The sequence below is a fragment of the Hemicordylus capensis genome, chromosome 3 (assembly GCF_027244095.1).
Source record: "Hemicordylus capensis ecotype Gifberg chromosome 3, rHemCap1.1.pri, whole genome shotgun sequence".
NCBI classification, from domain to species: Eukaryota; Metazoa; Chordata; class Lepidosauria; order Squamata; family Cordylidae; genus Hemicordylus; species Hemicordylus capensis.
In genome coordinates this window covers 126,982,134-127,004,487 of record NC_069659.1, presented here as the reverse complement: position 1 = coordinate 127,004,487, position 22,354 = coordinate 126,982,134, and the positions used below count along the sequence as shown (strand labels likewise).

At 45.7% G+C, this 22,354-nt stretch overlaps 1 non-coding gene across 1 annotated transcript; it reads right to left on the bottom strand.

The window, feature by feature from the left end:
• Positions 1-973: 973 nt before the first annotated feature.
• TRNAV-UAC (transfer RNA valine (anticodon UAC)) lies at positions 974-1,051 on the bottom strand. Its single transcript has one exon. It is a non-coding gene; the product is annotated as a tRNA-Val (tRNA).
• Positions 1,052-22,354: the final 21,303 nt, after the last annotated feature.

Here is a 22,354-nt window from a genome sequence, read left to right as displayed (position 1 = left end):
GTCTTTGAACATTTACAAAAGGAGGGCTATTGGAATTCTAATGTGTTGTATCCAAACAAAAGCAATATTTTTGTTACATTTGTATACCAACCTTGCATAACAGATTTATTTCAAGGTAATTCACAGCACATGTATTAAAAGCCATAAAGTCGTTAAACTGACACACAGCCAATAAAATCACAAAAGCATCCCTTCGCATTCAAAGGCCTGGGTGAACAGGCAGAACTTTACCTGCCTCTTAAGGACAGGGGGAGGAAAACCAAAGAGCAGATTACGCTGGGAGAGCATCCGAAAGTCTGGGGGCAATAACTGAGAAGGCCTAGTCCAGTTATAATGAAATCAATGATATAAGTTAGTCATGACTAGCTGCAGTCCCATTAATCTCAGTAGGGTTCCATCACTACCAACTTTATTAAGAGTACCCTGGATTGTATCCAAAGACATGCCAAACGACTCTAAGAATTTACCATTGAGATATCGCATGCTACAATACTGCATTTTGCATGTCTGGAGAGCAGAATGTGGAGTGGTTTCTCCTAGGGGTCTAGAATAACTCTGCTCCCTCACCATGTGCCTTTGCAGTGCACCCATAAGACCAGTGGGGTGCAGTGGGCCAGGCCATTCTCTTGAAGCAGCGTTCTTTTGGGCCCTTGCTTTAGAGTATCTTGCTGCTCATTCTTGCTCATGTCCTGGACATTGTTTCACTTTGGTTTCTGTTGTGAAAGCCTCTGCTGTGGTCAGAAGCTTCTCAAGTGACCTTCGCGGTGAAGGACTGAGCCGTGCTAGTGCAGTTTCCATACCACAGAAGCAAAGAGAGAACCCAGACTTACAGAGTTCTCAGCACCCTCCCCGGACTATAATTCCGAACAAAGGAAGCTGCCTTATACCAAGTCAGACCATTGGTCCATCTAGCTTGTATAGTCTACGTGGCAGCTGCTCTCCAAGGTTTCAGGCAGGACACTCCAAGCCTACCTGGAGATGCCAGGGATTGAACCTGGGACCTTCTGTATGTAAAACAGATGCTCTACTATTGAGCTACAGCCTCACCCCCAAAGGGAATATTCTACAGTGCTGACATGTAGCCCCTCATCCAAATGCAAACCATGGTGAACCTTGCTCATCAAAGGGGACAATTCATGCTCACTACCCTAAGACCAGTTCTCCACTCATAGAGCAGCCAAGGTTCTCTGGGGAAGCCATGACAAGTAGTAGTAAACCAAGATAGTTTTATAGAGTGTGTATACCCAGTGACTTCCCTAACACCGCGGTTTGTTGTGATGAGCATATAATAGGAATTGGGCATTTACAGCTTGTAACTACTAATGCTACATTGGTAGCACATCTAATCAAGCCTCTCTGTGTACTATTACAAAGAAAAGGGCATACTGAAAACTGAGTATGCTGAAATGGGTAAGGAATTTCATTGTTTACACCTGGGTTATAGTGTATGTATATATGTATTTGTTTATTTTGGCCCAAGGCCAGCATAAATACAAGACAAAGAAGGGAAACAACAACAACAATAACAACAACAACAAAATAGATAAAATACATAAAACATTAATACCTTCAAATACAGATTATAGTGAAACTTTAAATGTCATATTTCCAGCAGGTGGCAGCAGTGGAACACAGAGACAAACCACATACTAGTGTTTTTGTTTTGTTTTGTTTTTTAAAAATCTCTTTTCAAGCTTTGCTTCTTCATAAACAGTGGTCTTTTTTGTTTAACATTTTGTAAACAGCAGAAAGCAGTGGGCAAAAAAACTTTGGCTGACCATCTATGCCCTCTGGTGGTGGCTGCTGAAAGTGCAAAAACTTAACATCTAATATATAGATGGCTTTAGACATCAATGAAAGATTTATCATTATCAAATATCCAGAACTGCTTTTAGAATTTGAATCTACACAGAGTAGAGCATGAAATACTTTTTTAAATTATGTGCAAAAGCAATGTGGACTGATGCACTTTGGGACAAAATATGAGTTATACGCTGATGGGGCCCTCTACACAGTACACACAAATATGTCTATTGAAGAAAAGCTGCTTTGAGAGAAGCTGATTGAAAATCTAAGCTTTGTATGTGTAGAGAGTTTAATGCTTTCCTTAAGGATGTACACACATTTGAAACCCTGTGAGGGGGGAAATCACTGAGTAGTGCGGGGAGGGGGAGATTTTTGAGGAGGCAGGGAAAGCCTATAGCAGCCTTTCTTTCTTTGTAATGGCATTATGAGCCCCTGATGGCGCAGTGGTAAAACTGCCGCCCGGTTACAAGTTCGATCCTGACCAGGGGCTCAAGGTTGACTCAGCCTTCCATCCTTCCAAGGTAAATGGAAGACAAATATAATCAAAAGTAACTTCAGTATTTTTGTTTGAAAGAGGAAAACTGAAATAAAAGATTGTAATATGATTATTGTTGAAGTTTCTGAGTTTAGAATAGTATTTTGTGGGGTTTTTTTTAAGGTCTAGGCTGTAAAGACATTCTGTGAAAGGAGGAAAGAGTCCTTCTCAGAATTAGTTTCTTTAAAAGTCGTGATTCAGCACTGTGGAGTAAGCTCTTCCCCTGTTGCATTAGAATCTGGGCATTCACCAGACAAAACCACAGGGGAATGCAGCCCATTTCTGTTTTCTATGAAATGGTCTCTGCATGTTTTGTGAGAAAAAGAGCAAAGCCGCAGAAAGAAGGTTTTGTAAAAGTCTCTCTCATTGTCTATGTCCATTATATCTCTCCCTCTGCCTTCCATGCACATACATTCATCTCCTGTCATTTCATCTTCTACTCTCTCCTCTTTTTCACACTCCCCCCCAGTGTATTCATCAAGGAAACCTATTACTTTAGCAAGGTACATTTCTTTGCTTTACACTTAATCCCTTTCATTGATTCCATGACTTCCCCTTTGAAATGGCTCCATTATATTTTACTCCTATTTGGTATAGTAAAATACATTATTTTCACTGGCTCATAAATCTTTGCACTCTACTAAAATTAAAACCTCAATTACCTGGGGCAGCTATTGAATCCCAGTCCAGGCTCTGTTCATGATGCTATTCATTCCAAGCAGTTAACTTTGAAAAGTAATTTCCTACCCACCTTCCTACCTAAGGTGTCTGGAATTTGTTTACAGTCAGCTGGCTATCAAGTCCAACTGTTCCTCTTACAGAGTGGGAAGCACGTCTTGAACAAGAACTGCTTTTCCTGATGGTGACATACTGTAAGTTTGAACAATAAAGTTAGTGCTATTTATTAGCAACCATCTAGATATCTCACACTTCTGTGAATGCAGAAAGTGGTAAACTGGAAGATCAGATAAAAAGGAAGAGAGTCTTGACTGATAATAGTAGGGATGCGCAAGAATCGATTTTAAAATTTCAATTTGTACCCAAATCAAAACACCTCCAGTTTATTTTGGGTCTGAATTTGACACACACACACACACACACACACACCCCGTGCCCAAATCACCCCAGATTCAATTTGTACCCAAATTTTCCAAATCTGAATACGAATTGATTCAGATCAAAAAAAGGGTCCCGGAGCCAAAAGAGTTGGGGAGGGGGAGGTGGTAGTGCCCAATGGGTGCAAGCTACCACCCAAATTTCAAAGGAATTGGGCAAAGGGCTGATTTTTAAATGATTTTTGAACTTTACACATCTTTAAGTTTTTCCCCATAGGGAGTAATGGGGATTTCAGCAGCCTTAGTCATAACTCCCCAGGGGAGTGGCACCAGGGTGACCCAGAGCAGGTTGTGGTGGGTGGTATTGCCCGATGGGTGCAAGGAAGCTACCACCCAGATTTCAAAGAAATTGGGCAAAGAACTGTTTTTTAAAGGAGTTTTGAAGTTGGCATGTCTTTGGGGCAGAAAGGAGGTTTTGGGGGCAGAAGAGTGGGTCAGGTGGTACTGCCCCAATGGGTGCCTTCTACTATCCAGATTTCAAAGGAACTGGTGAAAGGAGTGATTTTTAAAGACTTTGTGAAGTTCGTGCATCTTTAAGCTTTCCCCCCATAGTGAATAATGGAGATTTCAGCAGCCCCATAACTCTACTTGGGGGGCACTAGGGTGGCCTAGAGCAAGTGGTGGTGTAGTGCACAGAGGGTGCCAACCACCAACATACCCACAAGCCCATGGGGTACTAGGTTTTGTTGTTTCTGAGGTTTTCTGAGAGTAGATTCTCTGGTAGCAAATAAGAGTGGATTCATTTTCAATGACAAACAATGCCCCGCAAGTGGAGTTATGGGGCTGCTGAAATCCCCATTATTCCCTATGGGGGGAAAGCTTAAAGATGCACAAACTTCACCAATTCTTTAAAAAACACCCCTTTCACCAATTCCTTTGAAATCTGGATGATAGCAGGCACCCATTGGGGCACTACCACCCGACCTGCCCCTGAAGCCCCTTTTCAGCCCCCAATCTGCCCCAAAGATGCACAAACTTCAGAAATTCTTTTTAAAAATCAACCCTTTGCCAAATCACTCTCAAACCTGGATGGTAGCAGGCACCCATTGGAGCACTACCAACCAACCCACTGCGGCACTCTTAGGAGACAGCCACAGGCAGAAATCGGCACTGTCTGTCCCCATTGTCCCATAGGGTGGATGCAGCACACATCAACAACAACAGCAGAGCTTTGCAAAGAACAAGGTTTCCAAAGGTCACACACATCCACTGTGTCATTCACCACATCTGCTGTGTCCCCACTCCACCCCCACAGAAATGTAATTGTTCTACACACAACAGTGTGAAACAACAACAATGAAATGCACTGCCCCATGCACCCCCTCCCAATGCAAGGCAGCAGCAGCAGCCAGCAACAAGCAAGCAAGCAAGCAAGCAAGCAAGCAAGCGTGATGTCACAGATGCAGCAGACTAGGGCAGCAGACTAGGGCCAACAACAGCATCAAAAGTGCCCTGCCCTCCCTCCCCCAAGCATTTTTCATCCACAAGCAGCAGACACAGCTACATCTGTGGCACCCGGCCATAAAAGCGGGTTCAGTAAGGAAGGGTGCAAAACATGAAAACAACATTCTGCCAGTGGAACAGCGAGGTTTGTTCCCCCTCCCACCTACACAAGTAAAAGAGTGGTGATGACAACAATGGCACACAATTTAGGGACACATTTTTTATTTTTTATTTTTTGACATTTCTGCAACAGATTGGAGCCTGTGTCACCAGCACAACCTGTTGTAGATGCAAGCAATCTAGTCTGAATAAAAATGATGATGATACTAGAAATCACAATATGACCCAAACTTCATTGCAAAGAAGTCCACTGAGACAGAGAGAGAACCTCTCCTATGCCCATCCATGAGGTCCCCAAAATACAGGCACAACAATAAACCATCCAAGGCATTTAAATTGCACACACACACACACACACACACACACACACACACGGTTAGACTTGAGATTATGTAGTGGGGAAGCATAATATACCTGTGCGTGTGTACTCTGCGAAGGGGTTAGTGGGTTTAGGGTTAATTTTTGCCATGGCCTCAGAATGCTGCAGTTGGGAGTGGGGGGTAAATGGGCACAGGGAGGAGGCTAGAGTTTGTGCCTTCCTGCCCACTCAGAGCCTGTGGGCTGCTGGGCAGAGAATATTAATACTGATATATTATGGGCACAGAGGGCTGGAGGACAGGCTTCTGTTTTTTAAAACTGCCCAAAAAAAGATCTTTGGAATGAGAAAAAAGACAGAATTGTTTTTTAAAACCACGAGGCTATGCTACCCTTCTAACCACCTACTAATACTAGCTAACGGGGATCCCTCCCACACAGAACCCCTGTTTAAACTTCTTCTAAACTAAACGCACAATTTTTTAAATTCAATTGCAACCCAAAACCTCCCTCCAAACAGGAAAAAAACCCCAAGAATACACAATTCTAGAGGTGTGTGTGTGTGTGTGTGTGTGTGTGTGTGTGTGTGAGAGAGAGAGAGAGAGAGAGAGAGAGAGAGAGAGAGAGAGAGAGAGAGAGAATGATAAAATGGGTACACTCAGTCAGTTTAGGGCTTCACCCATGTTGTGTGTCCAGTTGTCCACTTCTGTGGTCTGGTCTCTGAGTCTCTTTCTTCTTCAATCTTCTTCTCCTTCAGTCTTCAGAAGGGGGGGCTGGGGCAAAAGCCTGGAAAATCTGGGGGGGAAGGGGGTGGCTGGCCAGGTGGCCAGTGGCCACAGGGGCTGGGGCTGGTGGCTGGCACAGACACAGCAGGCACAGGCAGGCAGTGATTCTCTCTGCAGCAGGAAGGGGTGAAAAAAGAATTATCTTCTCAGAAACAAAAAAGCAATGCAGTAGTTAATCAATCCCCAGGCTGGCATGCAACAGGGGCAGGCAGGCTGGGTGGCAAGGCAGGCTGGGCTCAGGCTGGCAAGGCAGAAGGCAATAGGCAAGGCAAAGCAAAGCAAAGCAAAGCAAAGCTCTCTTTCTCTCTTTCTCTTCTCCCATGAGGCAGAAAGGCAGACTGGTGGCTGCTGCCTCTTTAAATCTAATTGAAAATCCCTCCTTGAACTCCCCTCCCCACCTTTGCTCCTTCTTCAACCCTTCCCCTGGCCAATGTGGGGTCAATCAGGAGTGTCAAGAGCCAAAAGAGCCAATCTGGAACCAAGCGGGAATTGTCAGCAGATCAGCCCATGCTTTCGTTCACTGACCTGAAGCTTGGAAGGGCGGGAAATTCAAGTAGACATCAAACACAAAATGGAGACTACATGGAGATAGCCACAAAATGGAGATCTGAAACAATAAAACATTCTGCTCCAAAATTTGGTTAATTTGTTTTGGAGCTGAATCTTTTGGGACTTGCAGAAGGGCAATTTGTTTTGTTGTGTTGGTTTTGGGGGGCAATTTTGAACTCACAATAAAGCCTCTCAGTAAATTCACGGTAAAGCCTGCTGTGTAAAAAACGCCCAGGAGCATCTTTTATCAATAATATCTGTAACTCCAGAAAATCTCTGGAAAAATATTTGGCTCCTGGTAAGATCATCTATGTCACCTTAAGTGGTGCAGCAGGGAAATGCTTGACTAACAAGCAGAAGGTTGCCGGTTCGAATCCCTGCTGGTATGTTTCCCAGATTATGGGAAACACCTATATCGGGCAGTAGCAATATAGGAAGATGCTGAAAGACGTCATCTCATACTGCACAGGAGGCGGGAATGGTAAACCCCTCCTACCAAAGAAAACCACAGGGCTCTGTGGGCGCCCGGAGTCAAAATCGACTTGACGGCACACTTTTCCTTTACGATCATCTATATCTTTGTCACCTCAAGGACTGGGGGGTTGGGGGGGCTAGGGGGCTGGTGGGTTGGGGGGCTGGGGTTGGGTTGGGTTGGATTGGATTGGATTGGGTTGGGCCAGGCCTTTTGCAGATATGTGTTTGGGCTCTCTTGAGGGGGATGGTGCTGGGAGTGTGCCCAGCATTTCTGGGGCAGCTATTACTGTTGTGGTGGGGAATAGAAGAATTGGTGCTGGCAGAGCAGCTGGCCATTACCGGGGAAGGGACATTAGTAATTTAGTAACTGTTTCCACTTCCAACTGCTCTCTCAACTCTCAGGCCTCGGGGAGCAGCCCCAACGACCCACAGAGTCTGGCCTTGCTCCTGTGTAATGCCAGGTCAGTTTGGAATAAGACCGAAATTGTCCACGATTTGATCGTGGATGAGGGAGCTGACCTGGCATGTATAACTGAGACCTGGTTGGGGGAGGTGAGTGGTCCTGTGAGGGCTCAGGTTCTCCCACCAGGTTATTCTGTCGTGGAGCAGGCTAGAGGATGTCGGCGGGGGGGTGGAGTGGCTGTGGTCCATAAGAATACCATTTTCCTTACCAGGGCCCCTGTGAGACAGCTGACTTATATCGAGTGCATATTTTTGTGGCTGGGAACTAGGGATAGATTGGGGATTCTGTTGGTGTACCGTCCACCCCCCTGCCCAACTGACTCCCTAACTGAGCTGACAGAGCTGGTCGCAGAGTTGGTGTTGGAGTCTCCTAGACTTTTAGTGCTGGGGGAATTCAAAATCCACTTTGGGGCTGGCTTGTCTGGTGCGGCTCAGGAGTTCATAGCGGCCATGATAACTATGGGCCTATCCCAATTAGTTTCTGAACCAACTCATGTTGCCGGCCACACACTTGATTTGGTCTTTTGTTTGGATCAGGAGGGTGTTTGGTGGGTGGGGGATCCTGTCATTTCCCCATTGTCATGGACAGACCACTACCTGGTTAAGGTTGGTCTCACAGCTGCAATCCACCCCTGCAGGGGTGGTGGACCTATTAGGATGGTCTGTCCAAAAAGGCTGCTGGACCCAGTGGGATTTCAAAAGGCTTTGGAGGATTTTGACGTTGGTGCTGCCGGTGATTCTGTCGATGCCCTGGTGGGAACCTGGAACAGGGAACCCATCAGGGCAGTAGACATGATTGCTCCTAAGCGTCCCTTCCGACCTGCTGCAAAAATGGCCCCTTAGTATACTGAGGAGTTGCGGGGGCTGAAGCGGTTAGGTAGGCAACTAGAGTGCAAGTGAAGGAGAACTTGGTTTGAATCTGACAGGATACAGCATGTGACCCATTTGAAAAGTTATGCGGTCACGGTGCGTGCGGCAAAAAAGAGTTTTTGCTCTGTGTGCATTGCGGCTGCAGGTTCGCGCTCAGCAGAGCTATCCCAGGTTGTGAGGAGTTTGATTTCTGCTCCTTCTACCTCAAATCAGTCCCCAGGGTCATTCTGCTGTGATGCCTTTAATGGCTTTTTTGCAAACAATATCTCCTGTATTCGGGCCGACTCCACTGTTTTTGCAGGATCTATGGAGGAGGTGTCCAGCAATCCCTCTTGCAGTATTAGATTGGATCAGTTTCAATCTGTGACTCCTGAGGATGTGGACAAGCTGCTTGGGGTGGTGAGGCCTACCACCTGCTCTCTGGATCCTTGCCCAACTTGGCTGCTTCTATCTAGCAGGGAGATTGTTGGAGATGGCCTAGTTAATATTATAAACACATCACTGAGGGAGGGTAGGGTGCCTCCTTGTTTGAAGGAGGCATTAATTAAACCTCTCCTAAAGAAGCCTTCTCTGGATCCCTTAGTGATGGAGCTGACGCCTTCTTCTACATGATCCCCACTGCACGTTAAGATCATCTGAGGAGGTCCATCTCCAGTTGCCACCGGTTCGTCAGAGAAGAGGCAGGTCTTCTCTGTAGCTACTCTTGGGCTGTGGAATGCACTCCCGGCAGAAATTCGTAATTTGAGATCATTGCTGTCCTTCAGGAGAGCCCTTAAAACCTACCTATTTGGCCTGGCCTTCAAGGGTTTTAAATGATTAACAGGCCAATCTCCCTTGGTTGGGCAAAGTGATTGAGAGGGTGGTAGCCAACCAGCTCCAGGCAGTCTTGGAGGAAACTGATTATCTAGATCTATTTCAAACTGACTTTAGGGCTGGCTATGGGGTTGAGACAGCCTTGGTCGGCCTGATGCATCCTTTACTGGGGAATCGACAGAGGGAGTGTGACTCTACTGGTTCTTCTGAATCTTTCAGCGGCGTTCGATACCATCCACCATGGTATCCTTCTGGATCGCCTGGGGGCCTTGGGGATAGGGGGCACTGCTTTGCAGTGGTTAAGCTCCTATCTCTCGGGTAGATTCCAGATGGTGGAGCTTGGTGACAGTTGCTCCTCAAAATGGGAGCTGCTATATGGAGTTCCCCAGGGCTCCATTCTGTCACCAAGCTTTTTAATATCTACATGAAACCACTGGGTGAGGTCATCAGGAGATTTGGTGCTGGGTGTTATCAGTATGCTGATGACACCCAAATCTACTTCTCCTTTTCATCTTCAGGAAATGGCTCTCATTCTCTAAATGCCTGCCTACAGGCAGTAATGGGTTGGATGAGGGAGAACAAATTGAAGCTGAATCCAAGCAAGACGGAGGTGCTCATTGTGGGGGCTCAGAATCTGAGGGATGAGTTAGATATCCCTGTGCTGGATGGGGTTACACTCCCCCCAAAGGAGCAGATGCACAGCTTGGGAGTATTCCTGGACCCAGGCCTCACCCTGGAATCTCAGGTGGAGGCCATGGCCAGGAGTGCTTTCTATCTGCTTCAGCTGATTTGACAGCTGCGCCCATTCTTCAGAGAGGATGACCTCAAAACAGTGGTGCATCAGCTGGTAACCTCCCGGCTTGACTACTGCAATGCGCTCCATGTGGGGCTGCCTTTGTACGTAGTCTGGAAAATTCAGTTAGTTCAGAGTGTAGCAGCCAGGTTGGTCTCTGGGGCCACCCGAAGAGACCATATTATGCCTGTTCTGAAACAGCTACACTGGCTGCTGATATGTTTCCGGGCAAATACAAAATGCTGGTTATTACCTTTAAAGCCCTGAACGGCTTAGGTCCGAGTTATCTAAGAGAGCGCCTTCTTCTACATGATCCCCACTGCACGTTAAGATCATCTGAGGAGGTCCATCTCCAGTTGCCACTGGTTCGTCAGAGAAGAGGCAGGTCTTCTCTGTAGCTGCTCTTGGGCTGTGGAATGCACTCCCGGCAGAAATTCGTAATTTGAGATCATTGCTGTCCTTCAGGAGAGTCCTTAAAACCTACCTATTTGGCCTGGCCTTCAAGGGTTTTAAATGATTAACTGTTTTAAATTGTTGCCCTGATTTTCAGGGCTTTTAGCTGTTTTATTGGTTTTATTGTGTGTTAATAGTTTTAATTGTTAATTTATTTTAATTGTTTTTATCATGCTGTGAACCACCTGAGCCATTTTGGAAGGGCGGTATATAAATCTAATAAATAAATTAAATAAATAACAAAAGCAGCATGATTTGAGAGCGGCTCCCCCACTGGTGGAAATCATCTGATAGGTCCCTGTTCTATATTGCCACTGTACAGGAGATGAGAATGATTGTGGCAAGGAATGAATCCTTTACAGCTCTGGTCCTAGGCAGTGGAACAATATCACACACAAAAAGGGTGATAATGGTTTGATGGCTTGCCAGATCTTTCTTGACAGACTTAATTATTTGCTTCTGTTATGCAGTCATTGCATGATTTTATTGTTCATTTGTACAATTTTAATTACATTCTAGTTGTTGTAACCCACCTCAAACATCTAGTAAAGTGGTGTTAAATAGTTTTAGAATGACCAACGTTTGTTTATCTCTCAGCCTAAGAGGATGTTTTCTATTATTTGAGTCACATCTTCACTCCATCATGCCTCCAACTTCTCAGAAAGAGGAAGAAGTTGATTTGGATCTGTCATAATTAAGTAACATGGTGAGGTTAACATACAGGCTGAAGTTTCATTTACTTGTGTGTGGGTTGTAGAGGGAGTAGTCCTACAAGAAGAGGAACTTGGTTTCAGTGGCACCAGTTTACCATGAATATACTGCACTTTGTCAAACTGTGAAGCAGTCTTGTGGCACCTTTAAAGGCTTAGGGCTAAACTGGATGTGGCAGAAGAGATCCATGAATGGCAGGACCAATGCCAAGACACTATGAGGCAGGGGGCTGGGGCAGCATCTTGCATTGCCCTCCCACACCCATGGGGTATCTGCCCTGCCCACACACCCCTGCCATTGTTATAAATTCCAGTCCCGATGGTACCTGCTCCCCAACCATTTCCATGATACTCTGTGTTGTTGCTACTGCCAAAACTCCCTGTGTAATTCTTCACCCACTTTTGCTGTTTGCTATATACCAAGATTGTTTATGCCAAGGACTGTAAAAGAGGAAGATGGCTCAAGGTATACAGCATGCAGAATTCACTGAAAGAGCTTTCAACGGCCTTGTGAAATTCCAGCTGTGGTTTCAAAGAGATTAGAAGAGAATTTCCCCTCCCTGCTAGTTACATCTTTATATTAAGGCCTAGCTTCGGAGAAATCAGTTAGAATATTATGCATTCTTATGATGCAAATTTGCAAGGCGGTGGAAGGCCTTTATTATTACTATTGCCCCATTCCCCTCTCCTCCCCCCTCCCCCCTCCCACAATAATATGGCAACTGAAATTTGCCATGGGGGTAGGAAGAACAACAAACAACCATATGGACATTTATTGTTTATCAATCAAGGCCCAAGATCAGGATGACAACACCTATCAAAAACATCTTGTATCAGCAGTGGGGGTTATGAAGATAAGGGCTGTCATAAAGAACATCATGGAACCAGAGTGTGCGAATGGGACAAGAACTTCGAAGAATGGAGTCTGGAGGGCTGGCAGCAGGGATGACCTGTTTGTACCCCTGACTGACATGGACCCTCTTGACCATCAAAGGCCAAGAAGAGTATAAGACTCCAGGGTCCAGGTCAACTAATCAGAGGGTTTGGTCCAGAAGATGCATCTTCTCCCTCACACAACAGATCAAGCCATGTAGATAGTCAGGAGCCAGGGGTCTAGACAAGAGCCAGGAACAAGCCAAGGGTCAAGCCTGCAGTGGGACCCTGCATGGCCTGGATCATGATCCAGCCACACAAGGTCCCACTGGGCAGGTGCGACAGCTTCCAAAATGGCCACTGTGCCAGGGAATAGGCCTGGAAAGAGCTGAAGATGCCCAAACCGGGTGATTTTTAGGAAAGGAAGGCTGGCAGGGGGAGGGGGAATAGTGGTGTGCATGGAACCGCAGCGTTCCGGTTTGCAGCCGGGGGGGGCTCTTTAAGGGCGGAGGAGGGTGCACTTACCCCTCCCACAGCTTTCCGCCCACCAGCGCTCCATTTTTGAAAAGCTATTGGAGTGGCAGCGTACCTCCCTGCTGCCCCTGCGCCCGTTCCTCAGCAAAAGGCTTCAAAATGTGCGACTGCGTGCATCTGATGTACACATGTGATGCGTATACATGACACGCGCACACACTTTCGCACATTCTGAAGGAGGAAAGCTGTGGGAGGGGTAAGTGCACTCTCCTCTACCCTTAAAGAGCCCCCCCCCGGCTGTGAACCATGAACCGCCCCGCCAGCAAACCGGTTCCAGGCCTTTAGAATGGCCTGCAAACTGGTCCATGCACATCACTAAGGGGAAGCTCAATGGATGACCCCTGCCACCTCGGAAAAGTCCCCTGGAGGGGGTAAGTTTAAAAAAAGGGGGAAGAAATTTTTCAAAAAATTGTTTGTCAGAAACCCGAATTTTGTGTGTGTGTGTTCGGTTCGGGGTTGAGCCGAACCAGGATGGTTTGACTTGACCCCGAACCTCCAAACCAAACCAGTTCAATGTTGAACCGGTTCGGATTCAAACCACTTTGCACACCCCTATGAGTAAGTACCCAGGAGCTAAAGTATCAGGCTGGTAATTAGAAGTCAAAGACAAGCTGAGGATCAAACCATGCAACTAGGAGAGCCACTGAGAACTTGATACTAAGGCATGGCCTGCCTCAGCCAGGAAACATCTTATACCATTTGCTAGAGGAAAAGGCCAATAAATGGTCCCAAAAGGTTGAGCCTGTCCAGGGCTTCAGAAGCCCAGGAGTGGGCTGGCCCAGGGGGCAGGGCCAACCAGACAGCACTTTGCATGTTATCCCAAGTGGTGACAGGCAACAAGCTGGTAGTATCTCTCCAAGACCTTGGGCAGTGGTGATTCCCTTTTGACTGATGATGCCAAAGACTGAATCGAGGACTCTCCAGCCACACATTAGCTATGCTTCGAATACTATTCCCAGCATCTGAGAACAGTACTGCAACCCTGTGCTACAGATTCTTAAATGTAATGAGAGATTATGGGACGTACAGCTAAACTGGATGTCACATCTCCTTGTAAGATGTCTTTTTAGTAGAAATGTGCAGTCTCTCTTTCTGCCTATGCAGCTAGAACCAATCCACAGAACCACCAAAGATCAGAGGCATACAAGGGGGGCAGGGCCCTGTGTTCAGCCCTGTCCCTGGTGGCCCTGCAAAGTCATAACTATCTGGAAATCCAGCAGTGCGGTCCTGTTATATCCAAGGCAATGGTCACGACTCTACTTCCAGCAATCCAAAGTGGGGGGGGGGGGGACACACTAATTAGGAAAGGAAGATGACTGGAGACACAGCGAGATGTAATGATAATGATAATGATAATAATGATAAAATTAATAATTATACTTATATACTGCTTCTCAACCAAAAAAAAAGTTCTCCAATTGGTTTACATAGCAAAATAAAAATAAAACTTAAAAAAGGAAGAAGGATAAGAGGGGAACTGAAGGGAAAAATGAGACGAGATTCCCCACTAATCAGATATCCCCCTGTTATCTCTCTTTCCTTGACAAAGGAGAAAAGAAGGAAACCCCCAGCATTTTCCATTCCATCTTGTTTCGGGAGACTATATCACCATCTAGCTCCCTGAAGTCATTTTTAAAGTCATTTCCCTCAGAAACTGCCCTCTGTCCAGAGTCATGTCCTCAGATCATAAGTGCCTGCCCAGCATCAGGGGCGTAACAAGGCTGGAGTGGGCCCAGAGACAAAATTTTAAAATGGGCCCCTCGCTGATGCACACACACTTCACAATATATAGTCATGTGACTTGCCTCATGTGACTTGCCTCTGGGGGGCCACCTCGAGGCATGGGGCCCCCCAGGCAGCCGCCTCCCCTTGCCTAATGGTAGTTACGCCCCTGCCCAGCATCTTGACTTGGTTCCCTGACATTTTTATGACTTTGTCAGGTACACCTTCAGAGGAAGACCATCTTTTATCGTCTATGTTCCCAAAACTGCAAATCATGAAGCTAGCAGCAGCTGGTATCCTGTCGCCTCTTGAGGCAACTTGCGATGGAGCATCCCGTCCATCCTCCTGCTTGGCCCCATCACCTGCTGGGCAAGCTTGGCACTGATGCCTCACCGGCAACACTGCCCCTTGCTTCATTGGCTCTGCCCCCAGCCACTGGACTCACTGCTCCTGAGCTAGAAGCCCAGTGCTGATTGGCACCTCACTTCCCTCCACTGGTTTCTTCAGTGGTGGTGTCTCTGTTCTCTGACTAGCATCTATCACTGCCAGCCAGTCTCCCTTGTTCACTGTGGTGCTCTCCCCACCCACCCCCGGCACCAAATTTGTCCAGTTTGTTTCCTCTTGAAATGGAGGAGGGAGAGACAGCATACAGGAACAGTGGTGAGGGAGAGAGACCAGTTGGCAATGCTGAATGCTGGCCAGTCTCTCTCACTTACTGCTGTGCTGCTATTTCAGCTCTCTATCTCCCCTCCCTCACCCCCCAGCAAACCTGTCCACTTTTTCCTCTACCATTTTGGGAGGAGATAAACCAGACAACTTTGGTGATGGTGAGGGGAGAGAGATTGGTGGTAAGCAAGAAATACTGGAAGATTAGATGCTGGCTGAAAACAGAGCGTTCATGCCACCACCAATAAAGTCGGCAAGGAGAAGGGAGGTGGTCACGATTGTTTGGCTTCTGATCCAGGATCAGGGAATCAGGTGGCTGGGGGGCAGGGCCAGAGAGGCAGGGAGTGGGGCCGACAAAGCGGGGGGGGGAGCACAGAGGCGCAGGGCCTATGAGAGAGGGGTGCAGGGAGTACATCGTACCCGGGCCCAGGGTCCAAAAGGGGGCTTGAGAGCCAAAGTATTAACTGTAACCTATATTACATGTTATTGCAACAGTTAATAGCTTATGTACTTTTAAAAGAAACATAGTATGAGATTCAAGAAAGATTTCTCAAGTTTTCAGATTGTAGCAACAAAAGAGGGGAAGAAATTGCTCAGTTGATAACTGATACATTGAAAGAACATGCTATTCCTCTCAGTGATTGTAGAGTTCAAGCCTACAATAATGGGGCCAATATGGCTGGAAAAATACAACAGCGCACAAGCAAAAGTACAAGAACAATGCTCAGCAGCAATGTTTTCACCTTGCAGTTGTCACACACTCAACTTTCGTGGAAATGATGCTGCTGAATGCATACCTGAAGCAATAACTGTTTTCAGAACAATTCAAACTGTGTACCACCTGTTAAGTGCCAATCAGATCATGTAGAATGTGTAAAGCCTTTTGCAGCTCACTTGCCTGGCATTAAATTGGCAATGGAAGACCTCCTAGAACTAAATTTGATGACCAAAACAAGAAATGAAGTCCATGGAGTGTTGTTATATGTGACATCTTTTGCCTGTGTGTTAATGTCAGCTGTGTGGTACAAAATATTAGCTGGCATAGATATTTGCAACAAGGTCATCCAAGCTAGAGGTGCCACACTGGATGTTGAAGTAGCAAACATAGAAACTTTCCTCACAGATCTGACAAAACTTTGAAACAACTGGAAATGCATGTGGAATGAAGCCAAATTGGTTGCATCAAACCTGAAGATAGAAATAAAACTCTCCCATAGATGTGGTGGAGTTAGGTGCAAGAGGGCAAGGCCGCATGATGACAGCACATCTGATGCGAACTTGGAGGAAATGAATGACACAGATGATACACCAGAAGAGGCTTTCTTCAGAAAGTGTGTGTTTTACATTTTGGTAGACAATGTTATAGGAGGATTAACTGTCCGCTTCAAAGCTGTTAAGCAGTTGGCAGAAAAAATTGATTTCTTGTGGAAATATCTCACCATGTCTGAAAGTGATGAGGAGAGAAAAGCTTTATCTTTATGAGAGCAATATCCTGCTGACCTTAATGGTGATGATTTTGGAAAAGAAATGCAACATTTACTTTCACTACACAAAGCAAATTTTGTAAATGCACAGTTAAAGCCATTAGATCAGTTGAACTTGTTAACAGAGTACAGACTTGGTGACCTGTTTCCAAAAGTTTGTGTTAGCTTAAGAATACTATTAACAATTACAGCAACAGTAGCTTCTGCAGAGAGGTCATTTAGCAAACTCAAGCTGATTAATAATTATATAAGGTCTACAGTGTCTCAGGAACATCTTGTGGATTTGGCCAGGCTAAGTATTGAATCAAACATTGCAAGAACAATTAATTTTCATGCTGTGATTCAAAATTTTTCACCAAAAAAGGCCAGGAAAGCTCTTTTTAAAAAGTAAATACTAAGCCTATCGACCTTCTTTTTAAAACAAAACAAAAAAACCCCACCTTTTTACTAATAATTTTGTCTTCTGATGATCTGATCTGCATTGAAATATAAAAGGATGTTTCAATGTGAATTCTTTCTCCTTATCTGTATTGTAGCATAAACAAAGGTGTTCAGATCAAATGTGCTTTATTCTCTCTTATCCTCTTTTATTTTATTTTATTTATATTTATCATTGAGGGAGTATAGGAGCATAAGGCCTCAAATGCAGAAAATCAACAGAGTGCTCCATTCCACCCCTCTTTCATCTTCCATACCTTTTTGGCATTACAGGCTACAGCTCATGGCATAAAACTGTAATCATAGGCAGAACTGGGGAGGGGCAGGCAGGGCACGTGCCCTAGGCGCCACTGAGGTGGGGGAGCCATGCCAGTTCCTGCCACCCCCACCCCATTGCCCACCTGCCCAGCCCCAGGGCCCCTCAGCCACTTGCCTCCAGCTCCAGCTGATCCGCGAGGCCTAGGATCTGCAAAGCCTGCAAACTGCAGAGCTCTTCTCTCCCCACCTCTCAGATGATCGGTGGGTGGGCGGGGCTTCCAGAGAGGCCTCCGAGTAGGCCTCCTTGAAGCCTGTACTCAGCAGGCCAAGCAAGCCAAGAAGGAGGAAGCAGGCAGAGTTCTCTGCAGCAGCAGCAGCAGACCCTCTGCCCAAACCATCCAGCACAGCTTTTGCCAGGAAGGCTGTGAATTCCTTTTTGTGGTCCCCCCGCCATAGGGCTTTGATATGTGGGGTGGGGAGAGACTGAGAAGTCTCCGAATATTTAATTTAAAACAGACTGGAAAATGTGCTGGCTTTAAAAACAAAAACTATCTAAAAAGGCCTATAAGTGGCTTGTTTCAGGGCAGAAAATTACAAAAACTTCTTGAACAAGTATATTTAATTTATTTTCATTCATTCATTCATAAATGCACTTATGTTCAAGTTGTTTTGCAACCCAGAAGGTCTGAGTGAGAACTGTGAAGCATGTGTTGTGCTTTTGTTTTATTTTATTTTATTTTATTTTATTTTATTTTTCTTGTGTGTGAACTTCTCTCCAATAACTTGCAGGGACTTCAGGGTAAATCTGGCCAACATGTGAATGCAGCACCTCCATTCCAGAGGAGATGTGTGTTATAGGGCTTTAAAAGCCTCCTGTGAAAAACCTCCTGGAATCAAACTTTACTGAATTTGTTCAGAATTCTGAGAAAACAAACATAGGCTCACCCTGCATGGTTGAAAGTCTCATTTGCTAATCTGCAGCGAGGGGGCCATTTTAATAATTAGTGCTGCTAGTGTGTTCTAGGCATTAAAAGTAGCACAAATATATAGTACTCAATGTATATCACTATATACTGTGAAGTGTGCATGTATGCATTTAGTGAAATGTATTTCCAGGCAGCATACTTATTTTCAAATATCAGACTTAAATCCTTGAAGGCCTGGGGTGTGTGGAGGGTGGACCTTGAGGGGCTGGGGGCCCATTTTTAAATCTCATCTTGGCCCATTCCAACCTTGCTATGCCCCTGGCGGTCACTACACATGGGTTTCTGCACAACACCTGCACAGAAGAAACCTCCATGTAGAAAATGTGTCTCTTGTAAACTGACCCTGAATTTCCCATCCATGACTGGGATATCTGAGAGTTAGATTCAATAATAAAAGAACAGCACACTGCTTGTGATAGGAAGGGGCAATTTACAATGATTTCTTAGTCTGGCAGGGGCTGGTTTTGGCCCTGGCAGAACTTGGCTGTCTGCTCCTGTTGCAAATTCCTCTGTCTAGTGTGGCAAACTAATGTATCCTCCTCCCTCTTGGTGTCAAAGTAAGCACTAGTGTGGTGAATGCACATATACCAAATCATGAGCCAACAGTCATCATACAGTAAGACAAAGGCTGGCAGGAATCATTCACTGGTTTATACACATACACACACACACACACACACACACACACACACCTCCACCACCACCACCACCACCTTCTTCTTCCCCTATTTTGCTAGTGGCTATTTGGGCAGGTGATCCTTTAGGACAAAGTCATGTTTTTAAAAGAATGAGATGAGACAGAGAAAATGACACTTGGAATCCTTGCATAACTCCTGACTGTTGTTCTAAGTCTTTTACAGAGATGGCTCATGTTTTCAGGTTTTGACCAACAACTATGTCTAGATGGTACAGTGTTCCTTTTAACAGGGATTTCCAGATATTGTTGACTACAAGTCCCATCATTCCTGTTTGGACAGGGGCGCAATTTCAGTGCTTCCCCTTGGCGCTATTTTCCCTAGTTACGCCTCTGACTGTAATGGATAAAAACAGGATGACTAATGGAGAAGGGAAGGGGGCCCGAAAAAAACTTTGTACCCCCTGATAAAATTCCTCTCAGAGGCCCTGCAGAGGTGGAGGCAGCAGCACCTTTGGTTTGTTAGGCCTGCAATTCTTTCAGGGGCAGCAGAAGTTTAACAATGGTTAAAGAAGGATTTTGGCATGAAATGATCAGCACAAGGCAGCTCTACCTAACCTTCTGTCTCCTGATGCCAACTAATAAGTTATACCATTGGTTGGATTTGACTTCAAATTGCAACTTACCAACTATCATATCAGCACAATAGTATTTCTATTGTGGTTCTTTTACAGATACTAGGGGGGAGTTATTACAATGGAGTCATGACCACTGCAAGTATCTCTTTTCACAAGTTGAAATTCTCAAAGTGCTAGGTATTTGGTGAAGAATTTTTAAAGTGCTATTCAGTGCCTTTATCCCTGAATTTTGCTTCTCCAATTGCTCTTTATCTTTTATTTTCTTTCGTGTCCCATTGAAATTTCCTTGGAATTATTACTAAAAGAAAACCCCACACATTAATAATTAAATCAGTGAAGTAAGGGAAATACCATAGAATTGTCATCATAGCCAATTTCGGTCACCTAGCTGCCTCACCAAGAATAATCATTTCCTCTCTGTATGGCAGTCAGGTGTTTCCTCTTTTTAGTTTCTACTTCTCCAGTTCTCCTCTTCCCCAGTGAGAATCGCAGTAGTGTTTAGGCTGCTGAGGTTTTTGTTATTAACAGTCCGTTGTCCTGATGTTAATTAAGATGAAACTATGGTCGCTTTTGAACATAATGGCAAAAAGCAGGTTCAAGGGAGCCGAGATTTATCCCCTTTCCCCCTGCCACACTCTCAAACAATCCTGGTCTGGAATCTGGGAGCCTGAAAGTGGGGAAGAACTGATTGCACGGGCTTCCTCCTTTCCATGAAGGATAGCTGAGGCAGCCAGTCAGAGACGGAGGATATTCTTACCCTCAACTCCAGTTTCAAACAGCGGCAGCCTTCGGACGACATGACACTGCTTTCTGATTGGAGGTTTCAGCAGTGAAACTGAAGAGCAACTGGGCGTACAAATTCAGGTTTGTGGTTGGAAACACCGGGTCACTTTTCTCATGGACCTGTGGGGTCCCGCATTCGGATGACCACAAATCCAAACCTCTGGCATGGTTGCCTCCGGTTTGGCATGATGTCTGAAGGCAGCCTAAGGTTCTGTCCTCTTTTCCATCACCTTATCTCAGTATGAGATTATTCTAAAGACTTCAAGAGGGAGAGTTTCATATTTACTCATTTGACTGCAATGCATATATTCAAATACAACTGTGGTGATCAGCTGGTCCTATCTTTCCTTTTATTGGACATTTTCCTTTACGGACTGCTGAGCTCACCCAATTAAACAACTTACTGCCACCATCTCACTTCTTTGTCAGGGGGTGGGTGGGGGCTCCTTAGCTTCTACATTCCTCATTTTCACTCAGTCCCTTCCTTGTAGCTTTCTGCCCTTGCTACAAGGCAGCCTTCTTGATAGTGGTGGCTTTAGGTGCAGATGTTTTACAAACCAGAACTCCACACTGATTTAAACACGTAATTGGGTTCTACTGTTTTGCTAATGGTGTATTTGTACAAATATGTATTCTCTAATACTAGTCACTGCACTGAAAATTAACAAGCAATTGAGGTCAGAGTTTTTATGAAATAAAACAAGAACAAAACACATCCAGACCTAACTTTCTAACTCGTACTCTTTTCCATGTCTTACCTGGCTCTTTCATAAGGCATAGTTATACTTCTTCAGAGAAATCTTCTTTTTCTTTTCTCAGATAGTCAGGCTTCCCTGTTTTTATATAATCATCCATTCCTTACCAACAACCTTTATAAGATCATCTGTCACATCTGTCCCTTGTAAACCCCACTGTCCCTCAGTGTTGCTAGCACTGGGCACAAAGGGGCACATGCCCTAAGTATTTGGCTAAGTGCCCCAAACCTTTGCCTTTCACCCCCACCAACCTTGTTTGGAAGAAGCAGGAGATGGTGGATGAGGGGATGCCCTGGAATTAAATGTCTCAGGCCAGAAGGTGCTTCCCAACACTGCCTCCACTGTCGTTGAACCTCCACCCTCCCTGCTCCAAGTGATTATAACGGAATGGGGGAGGGAGGGACCCGAGTGCTTGCTCCCCATTTCCTCTTCTGCTCTCTGCCCCTTCCATTTCTATTGACATGCAAATTGGAGGGGAAGGCAGTTGTACTGGATACTTGCTCTTTCCAGCCCAGCAGCAACCCAACTCCCAGGATCAATGAAGGGGTGGCAGGTGGCCATTGTAGTAGCAACACAGCTGCAAAGCTCAGTGGAGGGGATGGCCATGGCCCATAATGCCCAGCAACTACCCAGCAGCCAGTCTCAGTGAGGGCACAGCAAGCAGCCCTTGTGCCCATGAGCAAAGCAACAGCTGGTCTCAAAGGATGCAGCCATGGTGATGGCCCAGGAGAAGGAGATGGGTAACCATGCCTTAAGAAGTACTGCTAACCCCACAAAACTCTATTTAAAAAAAAAAAAAAAAACGTGCCGTGGCAAAACCGCTGCAAAAGAGAGAGAGAGAGAGAGAGAGAGAGAGAGAGAGAGAGAGAATGGTTGAGGGGTGAAATACTTATGCACAGGAAATTTCATGGGCTGGCAAGGCCTCCACAAAAAGTGATTGCAAAGAGACGGAAACCTTGAAAATAAAGCAAGTTCTGTGGATCAGGGACCCAGTCTTAATAGGCCCTAGCAACATCCCTGGCCAAAACACGCCAGATATATCAAGGATGTGCTAGTAATTAATGGCTTCAAAAACTTGGAAAGAGTGTTGGGCTCCTTTCTGGAAATGCTTAATTATCCACATGGGGATGAGGGAGGCTGTGGAGGGCACTGGATCAGCAGAATAGCAGCAGCATGAGCAGCAGCAGTGAGAGAGACCGACCAGCAGTGCTGGAGAAGACCTCCTGCCTGCAAGAGCAAGTGGCAGCGCTAGCTGGAGAAGAGCAGTGTGCTGCCAAAGAGGCCAGTGAGGAGCAGTGATGGGTCTCTGGCCCAAGGAGTGTGGCCAGTGAGGCGGGGGG